The 20,617-nt window shown below is 35.7% G+C and overlaps 1 protein-coding gene across 16 annotated transcripts in view; it reads right to left on the bottom strand.

The window, feature by feature from the left end:
• Nucleotides 1-20,617, bottom strand: part of PPP1R9A (protein phosphatase 1 regulatory subunit 9A) — a 387,118-nt gene that overhangs the window by 205,904 nt on the left and 160,597 nt on the right. The window lies entirely within an intron of this gene.

The following is a 20,617-nucleotide window of genomic DNA, read 5'->3' as shown; positions in this document are numbered from 1 at the left end:
TTTTAGGCCCACATCTTCCTCATCTGTAAAAATGAGGGGAGTTAAGTAAATGATCTCCAAGATCACGTTCAGCTTTGAAATTCCAAAACTGTACCTACAATAAACCTGCTATTTGAGAGTAGCAAATTATCACTGCATTAATGTTTTAGTCCTGACTAAAAGACAAGGAATCACCTTTTCCCAGCTTTATTTTTCAAGGGAAGAGATATCCATTAGTGTATGCCTCCAGGTCCTCCCACTTACTCACATCACCCCAGGCAAAAGTGATTTACTTGTCTGGCTGGTCCCTTAGGTACAAGAAACTGGGCCTGTGTAACAACCTCCTACCTAGTATTTAACTGGATACTTCGATCTCTACAGCTCTAACTTTTGTCTTACCTCTCAAATAGTTCAGAATTAGTCAGAGAAAAGAAATATTGTTCAATAGGCTTCTCAAACTTCCAACTTCCAAAACAATATTCAGTTAACACAAGCATTTGCAATCACGGGTGTGATTTTTCCTCTACTATCTTTAAACTGCCCTGATTGCATGGTGGTTTTCCCAGTGCCACGAACTTCAGTGAAACTTTCCAAATTCAATGTTAGAAAGCACATAATACTGAACACCATGGTCCTTTAAAAAAAAAAAATGGAGTCTCCTATAAGGGTACCACCATATATTTTAAATAAGAGGTTGAGGTCCAATATATTCCACCTTCTTTAAAAGCTTGAGTTTCTTTCCTCTTCTCCCAGGTGATGAATGCTCTTCTCATTGATAAATTATATTGACTATTACATCCCAATTCTCAGCTACTACTCAAGTACCACTCTAATCATACCAAATTGTTTATTAGGATTCTACTCTGATTAAAGAGCCAACATTTCTTTTTCTTGGTTTCAATTTTTAAACCCTCCAAGAGCTTCTTATAAGCCACAGAATAAAGCTCAAACAATATAGTGTATCTTGCAAGATTTTATTTTTTAAAATTCTTATTTCCCATCTTCTCTCTGACACACTCTTATTGGTATCTCCAGAAATCTCAAGATCTCAAGCTACTTAAAGTGAACAGAATTCCCTTTCATGATTCCTTTTTTTTTCTCTCTCTCTCTCTCTTTTTTTTGAGATGGAGTCTCACTCTGTCACCTAGGCTGGAGTGCAGTGGCACGATCTCGGCTCACTGCAACCTCTGCCGCCCAGGATCAAGAGATTTTCCTGCTTCTGCCTCCTGAGTAGCTGGGATTACAGACGCCTGCCACCGCACCCAGCTAATTTTTGTAGTTTTAGTAGAGACAAGGTTTCACCATCTTGGCTAGGCTGGTCTTGAACTCCTGACCTTGTGATCTACTCGCCTCGACCTCCCAAAGTGCTGGGATTAAAGGCGTGAGCCAGCGGCACCCGGCCCATGATTCTTCTTATCCATCCAAAAAACTACTTATCCTTCAAGGTTAAATGTAGACATCTATCCTTTTACTATCAATATTTCATCATGTTTCACTTTTTCCCCATCAGAGGGAGTTCTTCAAGCATTACGCCCATGACCCAGCAAAAACACTGACCCATATTAGAGATTCCATAGTACTGTGAATGAAGAAAATTTACTTTATTTGTAGTTTAAAACTATAGAGACTAATACTTCTAGTAAGCTACAATTCTTAAAACTGAAGTATTTATCTTTATATAAAACATTGAGACTATTTGATTAGAGAAAGAGAAATCTAAAACGGGTTAGCAATTCTCATGAGATAAAAGTAAACATCTGAGTGCTATACACCCATATCTAAATTATGTTTATTTCTGTGTCTTAAAGAGTGAGAAACTATTACAGAAGGCAGATTCACAGTCGTAGCACAACTACACTAAGTGTGTTAGGTGGCTTCTCAGAATGAAATTACCATAATTTGAACTCTCAGTAAAATGGGTCAGCCTTATGCTTTTGGCTTTCTCTCTCTCTCTTTTTTTTTTTTTTTTTTTTTTTTAGAAAATCCATCTTTTATTTACTTGTCTTATTTTTTGAGACAGTGTCTCACTATGTTGCTCAGGCTGGTCTCAAACTCCAGGGCTGGAGAGATCCTCCCTCCTCAGCCTCCCAAAGTGCTAGGATTACAGGTGTGAGCCACTTGCTCCCGACCTAAACTCTCTTTTCTGAACCAAAATAGCATTTTCATGAATTTCACTGACTTCTTGTCTAAACTAGCAACCACTTTGTAAGTTATGTTCACTATCTTCCTTGATGTGATTTTCACTGATCTTGGACTAAATTTCAAATATGAGTGCTACATGCCCCCTTTTGAGTCTCCAAATTTTAGTATACATATTTTATTAGTGAAGTGCAGTAGAAAAGAATAAAAGTAAACAAAAGAGTGCTTGGCCTAGTGCAGCAAAACTAGGAGTAGGTTTTAAGAAAAACCTTTATTCCCTGTTTCCCCATTCTAGAATTTAGAACTGACTACAAAGTCCCCTTAGTTAGTAATCAACAAACTCTATAGCTGTAAATGTTGCAAGGAAATTCAAGATATTTTGGCAATAAAAAGGCAACAGACTAAAACATCATTTGCCAAGTTAAGATTCGTCTCCAAATCTTTTTCAGGTAAAACACTTATTTATATTTGTGTCAAAATTTATGACACAGTCACCCCAAATCTTTTTTAGGTAAAACGCTTACTTATAGTTGTGTCAAAATTTATGACACAATCACCCTGTTTTGATTTAAACTACCTATAAAATATGTGTTAAGACATAAAAATCCTAAACTAAAATTCCCTAATGTTTTGTTGTAAAAATAAAAACCACTTCTACAATGTGTAGAGCAATATGTACTACAGTCTATTTTAAAACTATGCTAACGTAAGATGTTAACAATTGAGGAAACTGGGTGTGGAGTATATAGGAATTCTCTGTACTATCTTTGCAGGTTTCCTACAAATTCAGAACTATTTTAAATTTTAATATTATTTTGGAAAAAATTTGGGGGAGAGGAATTGGTTACATACATAAAATAAAATAAATTTAAAAAAAGAAAAAAAACACATTAAATTATATCCCTACCTCACGTCATACAGAAAATAAATTCCAAGTGGATTAGTGTATTGAAGACAAACTGAAAAGCAAACTCTTAAAACCTTTAGATGAAATTACACAAGAAAATGTTTATAGTCTTAGGAAGATTTTTAAAACAAAAAGAAATCAAACATTAACCATTATGATAGTATTAAAATTAAAAACTCCTGTATTATAAGGAAACATATACCAAGTGAAAATACAAGTTATAAACTGAGAGAATATACTAATAAAATGCTATTCACAATGTATTTTTGGGCTAGGTGCAGTGGCTCATGCCTGTAATCTCAGCACTTTGGGAGGCCAAGGCAGGTGGATCACTTGGGGTCAGGAGCTGGAGACCAGCCTGGCCAATATGGCGAAACCCCGTCACTACTAAAAATACAAAAATTAGCCAGGCATTGTGGTGAGCATCTGTAATCCCAGCTACTCAGGAAGCTGAGGCAGGAGAATCGCATGAACCCGGCAGGCGGAGGTTGCAGTGAGCCGAGATCGTGCCACTGTACTCAGCCTGGGTGACAGAGCAAGACTCAAAAAAAAAAAAAAAAAAAAAAACTTTTATTTTCTTTTTTGCTGAGCGCAGTGGCTCATGCCTATAATCCTAGCACTTTGAGAGGCCGAGATGGGAGAATCGCTAAGTCCAGAAGTTTGGGTTAGCCTAGGCGACACAGTGGGATCTCATCTCTTTTTTCCTCTTTTTATGAGACAGCTTTCAAATTCATATAAATAAGAGAAATAAAAATCAAACAAAAAAATGGGGCTAAGATATAAACACATCATTCACAGAAAAGGAAAATCTAATGGTTAATAAACACATGACATAGGGTCCTACTTTACTAGTAATAGGCAATATAAATTAAAATACTGAATTCCATTTTACATCCATTGGAGAGGCCAAGTATGGGTGAGAATGTGGAAAAACAGGAACTAGTAAATCATGTGAGGGTGGGTATGGCCCAGTGATAAGTAATGTGACAACAGACACTAACGGTAAAGATACATATACCAACCTAAAACCTGGCTAGTTCACATGGAGACACACAACACAGAGAAACACTTGCTCATGTGCCTATGTAAACGTACACAAGGATACTCACTGCAGCATGGTTTGCGATGGTGATGAATTATAAACAATCTTAATGTCCATAACAAGAAAATGATTACAAATTCTGTACTATTCATACAATAGAATACATGTACTAACTATATAGATTACAACTAAGTGGGCTATGGCTCATGTATCAATAAAGACACATCTCAAAATAAAAAAATTCAACAAAGTATATTTATCTGACACCATTTATAACAAGTACAATATGTTGTAAAAGAATATAAAATGCTTGGTAACTAAAAGCATCAAATTCAAAAGAGTAATTACTGCTGGGAAGGGCTACAAAACGATTTTATATTAGGGAGTGAACACTGTGGAAATCTAAGTCTGTAATATTATATTTCTTTAAGTAGAAAAATACAAAGCAAGCATGAAAAAAATTAAAATTTTACAAAGCTAAATGGTGGGTACCCAAGTTGTCATACTATATGTTCTATGTTCAAAATCCTTTATAATAAAAATGTGTTAAGATAAAACTTGGCAAAAATAATTTCTTAGTGATGTTTAGCCTATTTTTTCAAGATTTCACTACTAAAGTTAATTTTTATTTCATCATGTCCTTCTAAGTTCTCTGCCCTTAGGTATATAATCCTTATGTAAATAGCAACAGACTGACTTCTCTGTCTACATCCAATAACTCAGAATTTTTCCCTAAACTTTTCTTTCAACATGGGCATTAAATTTTGTGTTAGCTCACTGGTAAGTGGTAACACATTGTTCTTTTCTATTTTAATAAACTGATGCCTATGGCATATACATGCTATCTAAGTATGAACAATTTTTTAAGAACTTTAAAAAGAAGTCTTTGCCTTGTTTTCTAGCATACAATATTCCTGATAAGAAATCTGCTGTCGTCTTTATTTTTATTCCTTTCTGTGCAATGTTCCCTTTGTCTCTGGCTACTTTCAAAATTTCTCATATTCACTGATTTTAAGCAATGTGATTATGATTGCAACTTGGTGTAGTTTTCATTTTTCTTGTGGTTGGGTTCACTGAACTCCTTGGATCTGTGAACTTAGTGTTTCCACCAAATTCAGCAATTTTTCAGCATTATTTCTTCAAATATTTTTTCATCCCTCATCTACTTTTTGGAACCCAATTACAAATATATTTCTTGCTGCTGTTTTATTGTGGAGGTGGTTGGGATTGTTTGTTTAGAGACTTCTACACTAAAGTCTATATTCCCTGTGGTATGGAGCCTCTGAAATCTCTGCTTGATTAGCTTAGCAGTTAGCTAAGCTGGAACGACCTGGAACCACCTGGAACCACTATGTTTCCTAGTCTTTGCAGCAGAGCTCTGAAGTGTTAAGGTACACTTTTGACAAAGTTCAAGACATGCTACCCCAAAATATGGCACCTTGGAAGTTGAGGAAACAGCAGAAGCAAGAGGCCACTTGCACCTTCCCCTCCTCACATTCCTCCCTGAAACAGGCCATAAGACCTAGGTTACTGTGTAACCTTCTCCCTCCCTTCTCCCTTGAAGAACGTAATGTGACAGGTGTCTTGCCCTATACCGGGGGCAAGGAATGTCACACAGGAACAAGAAGAAGAATCTGAAAAAACAGACATTGCCAAGTTCCCCTAGTTTATTATCATTAGATCATACCCTTTTGTCCTCCAATCACAGTTCTGCATGACTGTCCATAAAAATACACAGATTTACCTGCTTCTCTGGGTCTTCATTCCTGAAGGCTCCTATATCACATAAAATATATATAAAATATATATGCTTTTCTCTTGTTAATATGTCTTTTGTTATGGGACCACAGCCATGAACCTTGCAATGGGTGAGAAAAGAAATCCCGGCTGGGCGCAGTGGCTCACGCCTGTAATCCCAGCACTTTGGGAGGCCGAGGTGGGCGGATCATGAGGTCAGGAGATCGAGACCATCCTGGCTAACACGGTGAAACCCCGTCTCTATTAAAAATACAAAAAATTAGCCGGGCGTGGTGGTGGGCGCCTGTAGTCCCAGCTACTTGGGAGGCTGAGGCAGGAGAATGGCGTGAACCCAGGAGGTGGAGCCTGCAGTGAGCCGAGTTCGCCTGGGCAACAGAGCAAGACTCCGTCTCAAAAAAAAAAAAAAAAAAAGAAAAAAAGAAATCCCTTCCACCCTACACTTTTTTTCTTTTTTAAGAGACAGGATCACCCAGGCTGGGGTGCAGTGGCATGATCATAGCTCACTGTAGCCTCAAAATCCAGGGCTCAAGCCATCCTCCCACCTCAGCCTCCCAGGTAGCTGGAATTACAGGCACACGCCCCCATGCCATGCTCATTTTAAATTTTTTTGTAGAGACAGTGTCTCGCTATGTTGCCCAGGCTGGTCTCCCACTCCAAGCCTCTAGCAGTTCTCCTGACTTGGCTTCCCAAAGTGCTGGGATTACAGGAATCACCCATCACACCAGGTCTCTACCCTCTACACTTTAAATGTGCACCAGGCAGCAGACAACTCTGCCTTAGCCTCCACTTCTGGCTTACACAGAGCCTCAAGGTCAGCCTAAGGTGAGGGCCTTCTTAGGTATTTTCCGAGCATGCTCACAGCTCTACACATGCATGTAAGTCTTCTGAATTCCCAAGAATGCGTCAGAACTTCCTTCAAACCTCATATGAACATCTAATTCCCCAGCTTCTCCTATTAAGTTTTTTGGTTAGCCCTATTTTTTGTTTTAACTGCTATCTACTAGTAAGACAGCAGAAACGTAAAGCAAGTATTTATGACAAACACCCCTCTTTCACACTTCGCCCCCAAAAAACAACGTGTTAGCACTGAGTCAGGTCAAATAAAAATAATCTTTGTGAGTGGGGTTATCCAGACAATCACCACACAGGTCAAACAATGACAATTCAATGAAAATGGGATTTCTAAGGCAATCCAATACTATAAGCCCCTTGAAGTGGCTGCCAAGGTGGTGGTTTTCACCGTGATTTCAGGCTGTTGGTTTCAAGGCTATCATGGCACTGGGAAGTTTGTTGGGGGCAGGGGAGAAGGTAAAGGTAATAGAGCAAATTAAACTCCCACTAAATTTGCTGTTCTTAAAGAGCTTATGGTCATTTTCCTTAAATGCTTCATAATTGTAGCAAGACTTTGGTTAATTTCCAAAATTCTGAAAAAAGGTGACTGACCATTTTGCCAGTATTGCTTTTATGAAGAGGAGCATTTCCAGAGTGCCTTATCCCACCATTCCCGCTGATGTCACTACATATTTGGCCACTTAAGTTACCTCATGGTTTACTAATGCACCTTTCGGGGAGTTCTTCCCCAGTCATTTTTATTGTCTCTGTTTAATTTTGGAAAGTTTCTATAGCTGTATCTTAAATTTCACTTACCTTCATTTGTTCACTGTCTAATGCACAGTTAATTCCATCCAGTACATTTTTCATCTCATTTTTCATTATAGTGCTTATCTCTAGAAGTTTGATTTGGACCTTTTTCATAGTTTCCATATCTCTTCCTAATACGTTTTTCTCTAGCACCTCAAAACATATGGAACACAGTTAAAATAACTATTTTAATATTCTTGTATACTAATTCTTCCATTTATGTCATTTCAGGGTCAATTTTGATTGATTTTTCTCCTTGTTATGCTCTTTTTAAAGTCCCTGCCTCTTTGCATGCCTGGAAATTTCTGAATGAATGTCAAATATTGTGAATTTTACCCTGTTACTGCTGGCTATTTTTGTGTTTCTACAAATACCCTTAAGCTTTTTTTTCTGGGATGTGGTTAAATTACGTAGAAAGTTTGATCCATTCAGGTCTTGATTTTAAGCTTTGTTAGGAATAGATGAAGCTACATACCCTTCTGAATTAATTGATTCTAGTCTTATTCTTTGTCTTTGAGCTTTTTCTCAACTCTTTGTAAACAATAGTTAACAAGCAGATATGTAAATTGACCTGCCTGATAATGTTTTAATTGACATCTTACCCCATATGGAAAAATAGTTTTGTTCCATTTGCAAGTCATCTGGACATTTCTTTATCTCATATAAATCTCTGCTGTTTTGACTTTCTCTGAACCTGTTATAACATCTACTTGGTTCTGTAGGAAACCAGAATATGCCACCCAAAAATATGACTGTAGGAGACCAGAATGCCACCCTAAAACATGCCTCTTTTGCATATTGATTATTTTGAGAAACAGCGGACACATGAGAAGCTCTAAAAACAGAGTAGAAGTATAGTTTGAAGTCAGGTAGCGTGATGCCTCCAGCTTTGTTCTTTTGGCTTAGGATTGACTTGGCGATGCGGGCTCTTTTTTGGTTCCATATGAACTTTAAAGTAGTTTTTTCCAATTCTGTGAAGAAAGTCATTGGTAGCTTGATGGGGATGGCATTGAAGCTATAAATTACCTTGGGCAGTATGGCCATTTTCATGATATTGATTCTTCCTACCCATGAGCATGGAATGTTCTTCCATTTCTTTGTATCCTCTTTTATTTCACTGAGCAGTGGTTTGTAGTTCTCCTTGAAGAGGTCCTTCATGTCCCTTGTAAGTTGGATTCCTAGGTATTTTATTCTCTTTGAAGCAATTGTGAATGGGAGTTCACTCATGATTTGGCTCTCTGTTTGTCTGTTATTGGTGTATAAGAATGCTTGTGATTTTTGTACATTGATTTTGTATCCTGAGACTTTGCTGAAGTTGCTTATCAGCTTAAGGAGATTTTGGGCTAAGACAATGGGGGTTTTCTAGCTATACAATCATGTCATCTGCAAACAGGGACAATTTGACTTCCTCGTTTCCTAATTGAATGCCCTTTATTTCCTTCTCCTGCCTAATTGCCCTGGCCAGAACTTCCAACACTATGTTGAATAGGAGTGGTGAGAGAGGGCATCCCTGTCTTGTGCCAGTTTTCAAAGGAAATGCTTCCAGTTTTTGCCCATTCAGTATGATATTGGCTGTGGGTTTGTCATAGATAGCTCTTATTATTTTGAGATACGTCCCATCAATACCTAATTTATTGAGTTTTTAGCATGAAGCGTTGTTGAATTTTGTCAAAGGCCTTTTCTGCATCTATTGAGATAATCATGCGGTTTTTGTCTTTGGTTCTGTTTATATGCTGGATTACATTTATTGATTTGCGTATATTGAACCAGCCTTGCATCCCAGGGATGAAGCCCACTTGATCATGGTGGATAAGCTTTTTGATGTGCTGCTGGATTCGGTTTGCCAGTATTTTATTGAGGATTTTTGCATCAATGTTCATCAAGGATATTGGTCTAAAATTCTCTTTTTTGGTTGTGTCTCTGCCCGGCTTTGGTATCAGGATGATGCTGGCCTCATAAAATGAGTTAGGGAGGATTCCCTCTTTTTCTATTGATTGGAATAGTTTCAGAAGGAATGGTACCAGTTCCTCCTTGTACATCTGGTAGAATTCGGCTGTGAATCCATCTGGTCCTGGACTCTTTTTGGTTGGTAAGCTATTGATTATTGCCACAATTTCAGAGCCTGTTATTGGTCTATTCAGAGAGTCAACTTCTACCAGGCTACAGTAACCAAAACAGCATGGTACTGGTACCAAAACAGAGATATAGATCAATGGAACAGAACAGAGCCCTCAGAAATAATGCCACATATCTACAACTATCTGATCTTTGACAAACCTGAGAAAAACAAGAAATGGGGAAAGGATTCCCTATTTAATAAATGGTGCTAGGAAAACTGGCTAGCCATATGTAGAAAGCTGAAACTGGATCCCTTCCTTACACCTTATACAAAAATTAATTCAAGACAGATTAAAGACTTAAATGTTAGACCTAAAACCATAAATACCCTAGAAGAAAACCTAGGCATTACCATTCAGGACATAGGCATGGGCAAGCACTTCATGTCTAAAACACCAAAAGCAATGGCAACAAAAGCCAAAATTGACAAATGGGATCTAATTAAACTAAAGAGCTTCTGCACAGCAAAAGAAACTACCATCAGAGTGAACAGGCAACCTACAAAATGGGAGAAAATTTTCGCAAACCTACTCATCTGACAAAGGGCTAATATCCAGAATCTACAATAAACTCAAACAAATTTACAAGAAAAAAACAAACAACCCCATCAAAAAGTGGGTGAAGGACATGAACAGACACTTCTCAAAAGAAGACATTTATGCAGCCAAAAAACACATGAAAAAATGCTCACCATCACTGGCCATCAGAGAAATGCAAATCAAAACCACAGTGAGATACCATCTCACACCAGTTAGAATGGCAATCATTAAAAAGTCAGGAAACAACAGTTGCTGGAGAGGATGTGGAGAAATAGCAACACTTTTACAATGTTGGTGGGACTGTAAACTAGTTCAGCCCTTGTGGAAGTCAGTGTGGCGATTCCTCAGGGATCTAGAACTAGAAATACCATTTGACCCAGCCATCCCATTACTGGGTATATACCCAAAGGACTATAAATCATGCTGCTATAAAGACACATGCACACGTATGTTTATTGCGGCACTATTCACAATAGCAAAGACTTGGAACCAATCCAAATGTCCAACAATGATAGACTGGATTAAGAAAATGTGGCACATATACACCATGGAATACTATGCAGCCATAAAAAATGATGAGTTCATGTCCTTTGTAGGGACATGGATGAAACTGGAAATCATCATTCTCAGTAAACTATCACAAGAACAAAAAACCAAACACCACATATTCTCACTCATAGGTGGGAACTGAACAGTGAGAACACATGGTCACAGGAAGGGGAACATCATACTCTGGGGACTGTTGTGGGGTGGGGGGAGGGGGGAGGGATAGCTTTAGGAGATATACCTAATGCTAAATGACGAGTTAATGGGTGCAGCACACCAGCATGGCACATGTATACATATGTAACTAACCTGCACGTTGTGCACATGTACCCTAAAACTTAAAGTATATTAAAAAAAAAAACAGAGTAGAAGAAGATACTGTTTTGTAAGGGAAACTTAGATCTATGAAGAAAAGCTCCATTTGTAAGAGCATCTCCCTCTGTGGCAGGAAATGAAGAATTACTAAATCATAAGAGACTCCTATCAATGGAGAAGGCACTGACTCAAATCTGCATAACAAACCTTACTCTTCACCGTGCTTTTCCTGGTCACCTCCCCACAACTGGCCTCACACACAACCTTTCTTCGTTTTTAGCTGAAGATGTTATTTAAATCTGAATCCTAGCTATCTCTTTGAGATTTACCATTATTTCTTACATACCTCCCTTGTATACAAGAGGTGTACATATTAATAAACTTCTGTTTGTTTGTTTTTTCTTGTTAATCTGTCTTTGTTATTGGGGGGGCAGCTAACAATGCAGAGGATATAGGAAAAATTATTTTTTCCTCCTCTACAGTTCCCTCATACTATGGAAAGAAATCCTTTAATGTGCATTCACTCTTAAATCTGTATAAGAGATACAATTTTCCTTTTTCTTAAAAATTATCTTTTAACTCAGTAAAATAATAAAAGTCAAAAAGATGAGGGGGAAGTCAAGGGATTAAAAAAATGGAAGTAAACTAAGATCCTCATAGTCACTAACATGTTGGTAAAAGTCTACTGATTTTTAAAAATCACAGATTATATAAATTAACTGTTTGAAGATCACTACTTAAGTGAAAGTAACAAAGACACAGACCACAAAGCAAAAACCAGAAAACAAAGTGATTATTAGAAACAAAAAAATAAAAAGAAGTTGATATAATTAAGAGCAAACATTTATCTCATAACAATCATTGCTTACTGAAGTCAGATATTTGAGGGAAAGAAAATTTCAGACTAAATTAAAAATCAAAAGCCAACTCTATATTTACACAAATGGCTTATTTTGAATAAAGTCATTCTAAAAGGTTAAAAGTAAAATGGCATTATTTGAAAGGAATCATTCTGTGAAATCAGACAAGAAAAAAAATAAAAGGTATAAACATTGGAATGAAGGCATAAACGTTGGAAAGAAAGAGATAAAACTATAATTTGTAAAGGATATAACTAAAAAATAAACTGGAAAAGATTAGCAGTGTAACTAAGAAGTCAGGTTATAAAACTAGTAAACATAACCTAAAGCCATTTTCATATATATACAATAATGAGAGAAAATAAAATGAAAGAAAATATCTCATTTCTGATTACCTCAGGAATTAAGTTCTATTTAAGGTATTAAGTCCTACTGAACTCAGAAACTCCAATGGATTCTCACAAAATAATGAACAAATACTATTTTTATTTTGAAATATGACAAAAAAGTTTAAGTTTGCCTGGAAAAAGTACACACTAACAAACTAAAAATTTTTTAATAAAAATAGTATTGGGGGAGAGCAGCTAGATATAAGAGAAAATTTAAAGTTTTGTAAACATACAATAATTGTTATTACTAGTGTAGGAGTAGACAGATTGATGAAACAGAGAGTCCAGAAAGATCCAAATTCAAATATATAAAACTTTGGTTTATGAGATATAAAATATGTCAAAATAATGAAGAGAAGGTGGATTATACAATAAATGGTATTAGGAAATTATGCTAACCTTATGAAGAAAAATAAAGCTAGATCCTCACATAATTACTTTCACCCTGTGAGTCTGTGAAGGGAATCAGAGTAGGCCATTGCAAAATATGCCACTTTAGACTAAGAACTGTGTTTAACTAAAGGCAATTGTTCTGTGACCTGCAACATTCTGTCTAAAACTAGGACATAGGCTGAGTGTGGTGGCTCACACCTCTAATCCCAGCACTTTCGGAGGCCAAGGTGGGAGGATCACATCAGCCCAGGAGTTTGAGACTAGACTGGGCAACAGAGTGAGACCCGATCTGTATGAAAAATAAACACAAAACCAGGACATAAATTTCCTTTTGTAAAGATGACATATTTTTCCATTTGTGAAGGTGTTCTCCTCTTCCATATCAGAATGATGACCCCTAATCTGCAAAACAAATCTTAGTAAACAACTCTTAATTACTATACATTTTCTAGTTACTTTCCCACAAGTTACCCATTGCTCTGCCCCACAGAAGCCCCAAACCCCTTTCCTTTGTCTAGCTACCTCTCCATACATTTTTTTTGAGATGGAGTCTCACTCTGTCACCCAGGCTGGAGTGCAGTGGCACGATCTCGGCTCACTGCAACCTCTGACTCCCAGGTTCACACCACTCTCCTGCCTCAGCCTCCTGAGTAGCTGGGACTACAGGCACCCGCCACCACACTGGGCTAATTTTTTTTGTATTTTTAGTAGAGACGGGGTTTCACCGTGTTAGCCAGGATGGTCTTGATCCCCTGACATTGTGATCCGCCTGCCTCAGCCTCCCAAAGTGCTGGGATTACTTTACAGGCATGAGCCACCATGCCCAGCCTACCTCTCCATACTTTATCACCTTTTGTTAAGTTGGTATATAAGCCCCAAATTCTAACCACCTCCCTGAGTCACATTTCGTCATGAACTCCCATGCAGACGTATTAAGTGAATGTTTTTCTTCCTGGTAATGTCTTTAGTTTGATTCCTGGGTTGTAGATTCTGAACTTAAGAGGGCAGAAGATGACTTTTTTTTCCTCCCCTACATTTTTAGTAGATCTAAGATTTAAAGGTAAAAATAAAATTACAAGAGGATCTAGGAACAGATTAGTGAATCTTTTTAAATGTGATCCTGTGTTGGCAAAGATATTTTGAAGAATGACGTAATACTCAGAAGCAATAACAAAATAACAAATATAAGAATCTGAAAACATAAAAATTGGAACAATCTATATAACTATAAAGGAAGAGAAGTCAATAATAAACAGAGAAAATTATTCATGGCACAAATGAACTAGCTAATGGTTATTTTACAACAAAGTGTTCTTTCAAAAGCAATATGAAAAACATTGATAAACCAATAGAAAAATGAACCAATTACATGGACATGTAGTTCATGAGAAAAAAATACAAATGTCTCAAAAATATAAATAAATATTCAACTCCACTTACAATATATCTTAAAATAAAAATTAGCATTCATCACCTATCATATTAGCAAAACTTAAAAATTAAGTGATACTTAGTATTGGAGAGAGTAGGAGGAGAAAAGCAATCTCACAAACTTGAAGGACAATTTAGCAACACCCATGGAAACTTCAAATATGTAGTCTTTGGACCGGGCACGATGGATCACGCCTGTAATCCCAGCACTTTGGGAGGCCGAGACGGGTGGATCACCTGAGGTTGGAAGTTTGAGACCAGCCTGACCAACATGGAGAAACCCCATCTCTACTAAAAATACAAAATTAGCCGGGCATGGTGGCGCATGTCTGTAATCCCACCTACTCGGGAGGCTGAGGCAGGAGAATCACTTGAACCTGGGAGGAAGAGGTTGGGGTGAGCCAAGATCACGCCATTGCACTCCAGCCTGGGCAACAAGAGAGAAACTCCGTCTCAAAACAAAAAAAAAACAAAAAAAAAAAACAAAAAAAAAACAATGTAGTCTTTGACACAGGAATTATACTTCTAGGACTTCATCCTATGTATTTACTTCACAAGTACGAAATCCTAATAATAAAGACAGTCTTTGCAGCATCGTTTCAATAATATAAAATAGGGAAATAACACGATGGCTTGTAATGGGGGATCAATAAATTATAGTAATATTAAGATGGGATAGTCTAAAAATATTAGAATAAATTTATATTCTCTTACATAAAAAGGTAACGGCTAAATACAATGACTCTATTTTGCCAATAACTAAGTACTTTTCATACACAAGTTTACTGAAAGCTCACATCAACTCTATGAGACAGACATTTGTATTGTTCACCACGCTAAGCATGAGGAAACTGAGACACATTAAGATGTGAAATAACTTTCCCAAGATGTCACACATAGTAAATGTGGGAATTGGGGTTCAATTCCAAGCAGCATAGCTGAAGATACTGTGCTTCTAACCTCATTCATCATTCTTACAACATATCTTAAAATGAAAATTCATGTTGCCTAATAGCGTGTGTGAGTGTGAACATGCTTGTATAATATTTTTTGTTTAAAGAAGTTATGGGCTGGGTTCCATGGCTTATGACTATAATCTCAGCACTTTGGGAGGCTGAGGTGGGAGGATTGCTTGGGCCCAGGAGTTAAAGACCAACCTAGGCAACACAGCAAGACTGTCTCTACCAAAAAAGCAAAAAACAGTATTTATTTATATATATATGTATTTATATATGCATCTAAAATTTCTAGAAGATTACAAAGAATATTTATCATTAGTTCTTCTGGTGTGTGAGCCTTGACAAAAAAAAAAAACATTTCTTTCAGGTATTGCATTGAATAACAGTGCAAAATCAAAAGATACTGATTGTGTAGAAATTAGGTAAAAAATAAAACAATTGGGATAAGCATCAATTAATTTTAGAGAAAGGTAGCTGCAAATGTTTTATTAAGTTATAAAAGAGACAGGCAAAATCATTAAAAAGCAAGCCCTTGGCAAGAAGTCTTTCAAGAAAGTAAGTTCTAAAACAACTATACCAGAGTCAAATCCAAAGTTACTCTTATGCTATGTTCTATATATTCCGGTAGCTTTACATATAGCTATAATTAAAACAATATAAATTCATAATATAAACCCTGAAATATAAAAGTAGGCCAGGTGGAGTGGCTCATGCCTGTAATCTCACCACTTTGAGAGACCGAGGCAGGTGGATCACCTGCGGTCAGGAGTTTGAGACCAGCCTGGCCAACATGGTGAAACCCTGTCTCTACAAAAAATACAAAAATTAGCTGGGTGTGGTGGCGGATGCCTATAATCCCAGAAACTCAGGAGGCTAAGGCAGTAGAATCGCTTGAACTCAGGAAGCGGAGCTCACAGTGAGCCAAGATTGCACCAGTGCACTCCAGCCTGGGCAAGAGAGTGAGACTCTGTCTCAAAATGATAATAATAATATTATTATTATATTATATATAATATATTATAATATATAATATATATGCTATATATGGTATATTATATAATATTACATTATATAATATAACATATTATTATATATAATTGTTATATATAATTATTATAAATATAATATATAAATATATATTATATTAAATATATATATTTCATATAATAATATATTATATTATATATTATAATATATAATATATGTAATATATAATATAATATGTAATATATAATATATAATATATGTAATATATAATATAATATGTAATATATAATATATAATATATATTATTTATAATATATTATATATTATAAAATTTTAAAATTTTACATTTTTTAAAAAATCACTAATATACTTAAAATTTCCTATAATGAGATATTGCCTGCTAATTCTGACAGACACCGTGATAGCATGAAACCATTTCTAAGTATGATGACTTAGTTTTATGAGCCCTGAATACATGTGAATCAAGTGACAATCTTTAGTGTATAGTCACAATTGAAAACTACCTTCCAGTTTGAGATGAATCATAAATAAATGTCCCTGTCTCCTCTTTTTCCCCTTGATATTCTCACAAATAATAATATTACATTATATTATATATAAGTTATATTATATAGTAATATAACTTATATTATTATATATAATATATAATATAATATAATTAATTTTTTATAATATATATTATATTATATATTATTATATAATATTATATATTTAGTAAGGCAAAAGCTATGTGTATTATACAAATATGAGTTTATAATAAATAAGAAAATAAAAAGAACAGTTTCCCTTTAAAAAGAAGTAAGTAACAAAAGAGAAGTTTGGTTAATATATTATGGATTTAACATGAATATACATATTTCTTTTATAATAAACCTAGTTAATAAAATAGAATTAGTTCATTTAAATTAAACATGACATTATGGTTCACTTATGTAATATAACAGTAAGCAGCCATTAAAATTATACCACAGAACAATATTTAATAAAATGGGCTGCTCTTTTAAATATGATATAAAGTAGGCAAAAGACTACAAAAAGGTAGATAAAATACGATCTTTTAGAAAATAAAAGCATATGTCTTCATAGGGAAATAGCCTGGAAATCCAATTTCAAATCGTAATAGTGTAATAATTAACACTGGGTAGTGGAGCTACAAAAAAAGTTTATTTCTGTATTTTCTAAAACAAACATGCTTTTATATTAAAATAATTATCTTAATGTATTTCATAATGTAACATTAAATAATACAGATTTAAATTTTACTAAGCATATTCTTTCTTTTATAATAAAACATTTTCTTTTAATTTTAAAACTACTAGATAATCAGCTATTCAAAATGACCCCAGATAGCTAACATTTTTGTAAACTCTATTTTGTGACATTTAAAAGAAATAAAAGTGGAAGGTAAGTTGAGCTAAGCTTTTCACATTCCTATTTTCCCACGCATCCACAGTACTCCTAGAACTGCCACATAAAAAAAATTTCAACTAGATATTGTATCTAGGAAAAGTAAAATTTAAAAACTAAAACATTCCCAAAGATCTGGTACTATTATACCTTTGCAAGGAACTCCCGAAATAGATTATTCTGTATTACATGGCCTCAATATCACCCTAGTGAGCTTGTTTCCTAGTTTCTCTCACTATATTACAAATACTTCTGTCCCATTGCTAATTCACAACAAAGAGGATGGTCTCAGGTAGTTATTCTCCAAATCCTAAAATCTCAAAATTTTACATTTTTTAAAAAATCACTAATATACTTAAAATTTCCTATAATGAGATATTGCCTGCTAATTCTGACAGACACCGTGATAGCATGAAACCATTTCTAAGTATGATGACTTAGTTTTATGAGCCCTGAATACATGTGAATCAAGTGACAATCTTTAGTGTATAGTCACAATTGAAAACTACCTTCCAGTTTGACATGAATCATAAATAAATGTCCCTGTCTCCTCTTTTTCCCCTTGATATTCTCACAAAAAATATTCCTCAATTTTTTTAGCCAATTAACATTACCTTGATCATCTGAGGCCTGCCTCTCTTGGTGTTCAAAGTCTCAAAGTAGAAGCCATTGCTCACTAATATTCTCTTTCCATATGATAGAATACATATAATGACTTCATAATACTCTTGAAAGAACAAAGTTACTAAATACCTATAAAGTAGAATTAGATAATGACTCTAAAATGGGGAAATTGAAAGCATAATCTGACAAAATGCTCCAAATAATCACAAAAAGTCTCACTTCTTATGATCCTGAACTTAGAATTTTACAAGTACATGAATTCTGACAAAAGTCTTACTTCATAAGCAAAAACACCTTATATGTGTGTGTATATATATATATATATATATATATATACACACACATATGTGTGTGTGTATATATATATATGTGTGTATATATATATATACCAGAGATTTAAATAATTGAAATTTAAATTTTAGTGTTAGTCATTTAAGTGGGGTGCTCTGTATAGTCCTATGAAATAGAAAACAAACAAAAAAAGCTGTTTATTTTCCTTCCTTGATCACTGGTTTTCAGTAATTGCCTAAATAATTACTAAATAATTTCAAGGGAAACTATTACAAGGTCATGGTGATCTATGTTTACTCAAGCAATTATTTCAACATCTCTTTCTTAAGATGTATCTCCATTCGACAATTTTTTTTCAAACATAATTAGGCCAGAAACCACCTCCAATTAACACAGAAATTTTTCCATGACATACAGGGAAAGAAAGCAGGCTTACAAGGGTGAGGTTACATATATGATGTTTACCCACTTGGGAATGATTTCTAGACAAAATCAGGTGCCACTGGAATGTTACATCAAGATTAACAAAGAAAACCAAGTAAGCCAATAGCCTGGAAACCTGTGATATGCACAGATTTTCTGTAAGTAGGGCTAGGAAATGTCTTTCTTGCAATAACATAATAGTTGCACCCACAAAGGGAATCATGTATATTTTTAAAAAATGCTTGAAGACAATAAGAAATAGAAGGGAATTTTATGGTTGTAGGCTCAAAGAGTAAGAAGAGATCAGTTTACTGTGTGCTAACAACATGAACAGCATATAGTAGTATTTCCTACATTGACAACATGAAGCTAAAGGACCCCAACACATACAGTAAGATGTAATGGTTCACTTTACTCTCTTCCCCCTTGGCTGTCTCTTCGCTTGGTCTCTGACAAGAACATTCTCATGAAAAAGAAAAACAAGTCCTTAGAAACATAAAGGGCTTTCAAGAAATGGCAGGCACCTAACAAGAAAAACACAGCATATAGGTGGAGAACCCTGACTGCTACTAATCTAACTTCAAGTGTCAACACTGAAAAGAACACAAGCTGACTGGGGAGCAAGTAACTGCAAACAAATACAATGGTTGGGGCATATTAATATGTATTAATATGTATATACATAACCTCCACTGGGGTACCCGTGGAGTGTCTCAACAGTGTCCTGAATTTTCCTTTCTTCTCTCTCTCCCTAAAGTACTTCAAACCCAACCTATACTCCTCCTTCCCTCTCCTTCCATTTTAACTGCCCTCCCTTCTGAATGTAGTCTATCTAAAGTGTAGCCCTACTTCCTTTACTAGTATTAATATTTTTCCAAAAGAATATAATTATAGAAGTTTAAAAGCCAAACACTTAGGTTTGTTATATAACAAAGTGTAATCCTCTGCCCTCCCCCTCCACATTTCTGATTCTTGTCCTCCATCCCTCCTTTAAGGCAGTCATACACACACTATCCTCCTCACATGTTGGGAAAATCATTAGGTAGACAGCCCTTCATATCCATGAGTTCTGCAGATGGCTGCATTTGTACTGAGCATGTACAGGCTTTTTTTCCTGTCATTATTCCTTAAACAATATACTATAACAACTATTTACACAGCATTTACATCACATTAGGTATTATAAGTAATCTAGAGATGGTTTAAAGTAGACAGGAGGACGTGTGTGGGTTATATGCAAATATTATGCCATTTTAGGAGACTGATTTGGGTAGTAATAAACTCCAGTCTACTGCACAGCCGGCTCTGCATGAATTACTCTTTCTCTATTGTAATTCCCTTGTCTTGAGAAATCTGCTCTGTCTAAGCAGTGGGCAAGGTGAACTCATTGGGTGGTTACAAAAGCAAGTACCTGACTGCTGGGCCTGGGTCCCCTCTTCACCATCTCCCCTCAAGTGTGTAGACCAACATCTTCTTCTAGCCTTCCTTGGTCCTACAGCCCACTATCCACAGGGATGCTGAGAGCATAAGCTCAATTTTTGAAGGGTGGTAGACATGACTAGGGAAGGGAAGCCAGAGACCTGAGTTTGGGGCTGGCTCTGACATTTTCTACCTATAAACTTAAGGCTCTCTGACCCTCAGTTTCTTCATCAGTAAAAGAGGCATAAAACTAACCCAGGCTATTTGGAAGTTAAGATGAATGTCACTTTTGCTTTTTGTGTTTTGTTTGTTTGTCTTGCTTTTTTTTTTTTTCCTTGAGACAAGAGTCTTGCTCTGTCACCCAGGCTGGAGTGTAATGGTGCGATCCCCGGCTCACCGTAATCTCCACCTCCCAGGTTCAAGCAATTC

This window comes from Pan troglodytes, chromosome 6, assembly GCF_028858775.2.
Source record: "Pan troglodytes isolate AG18354 chromosome 6, NHGRI_mPanTro3-v2.0_pri, whole genome shotgun sequence".
In the NCBI taxonomy this organism is placed as follows: Eukaryota; Metazoa; Chordata; class Mammalia; order Primates; family Hominidae; genus Pan; species Pan troglodytes.
Note: the sequence above shows the minus strand (reverse complement) of the source record. Positions and strands in the feature narration are given on the sequence as shown.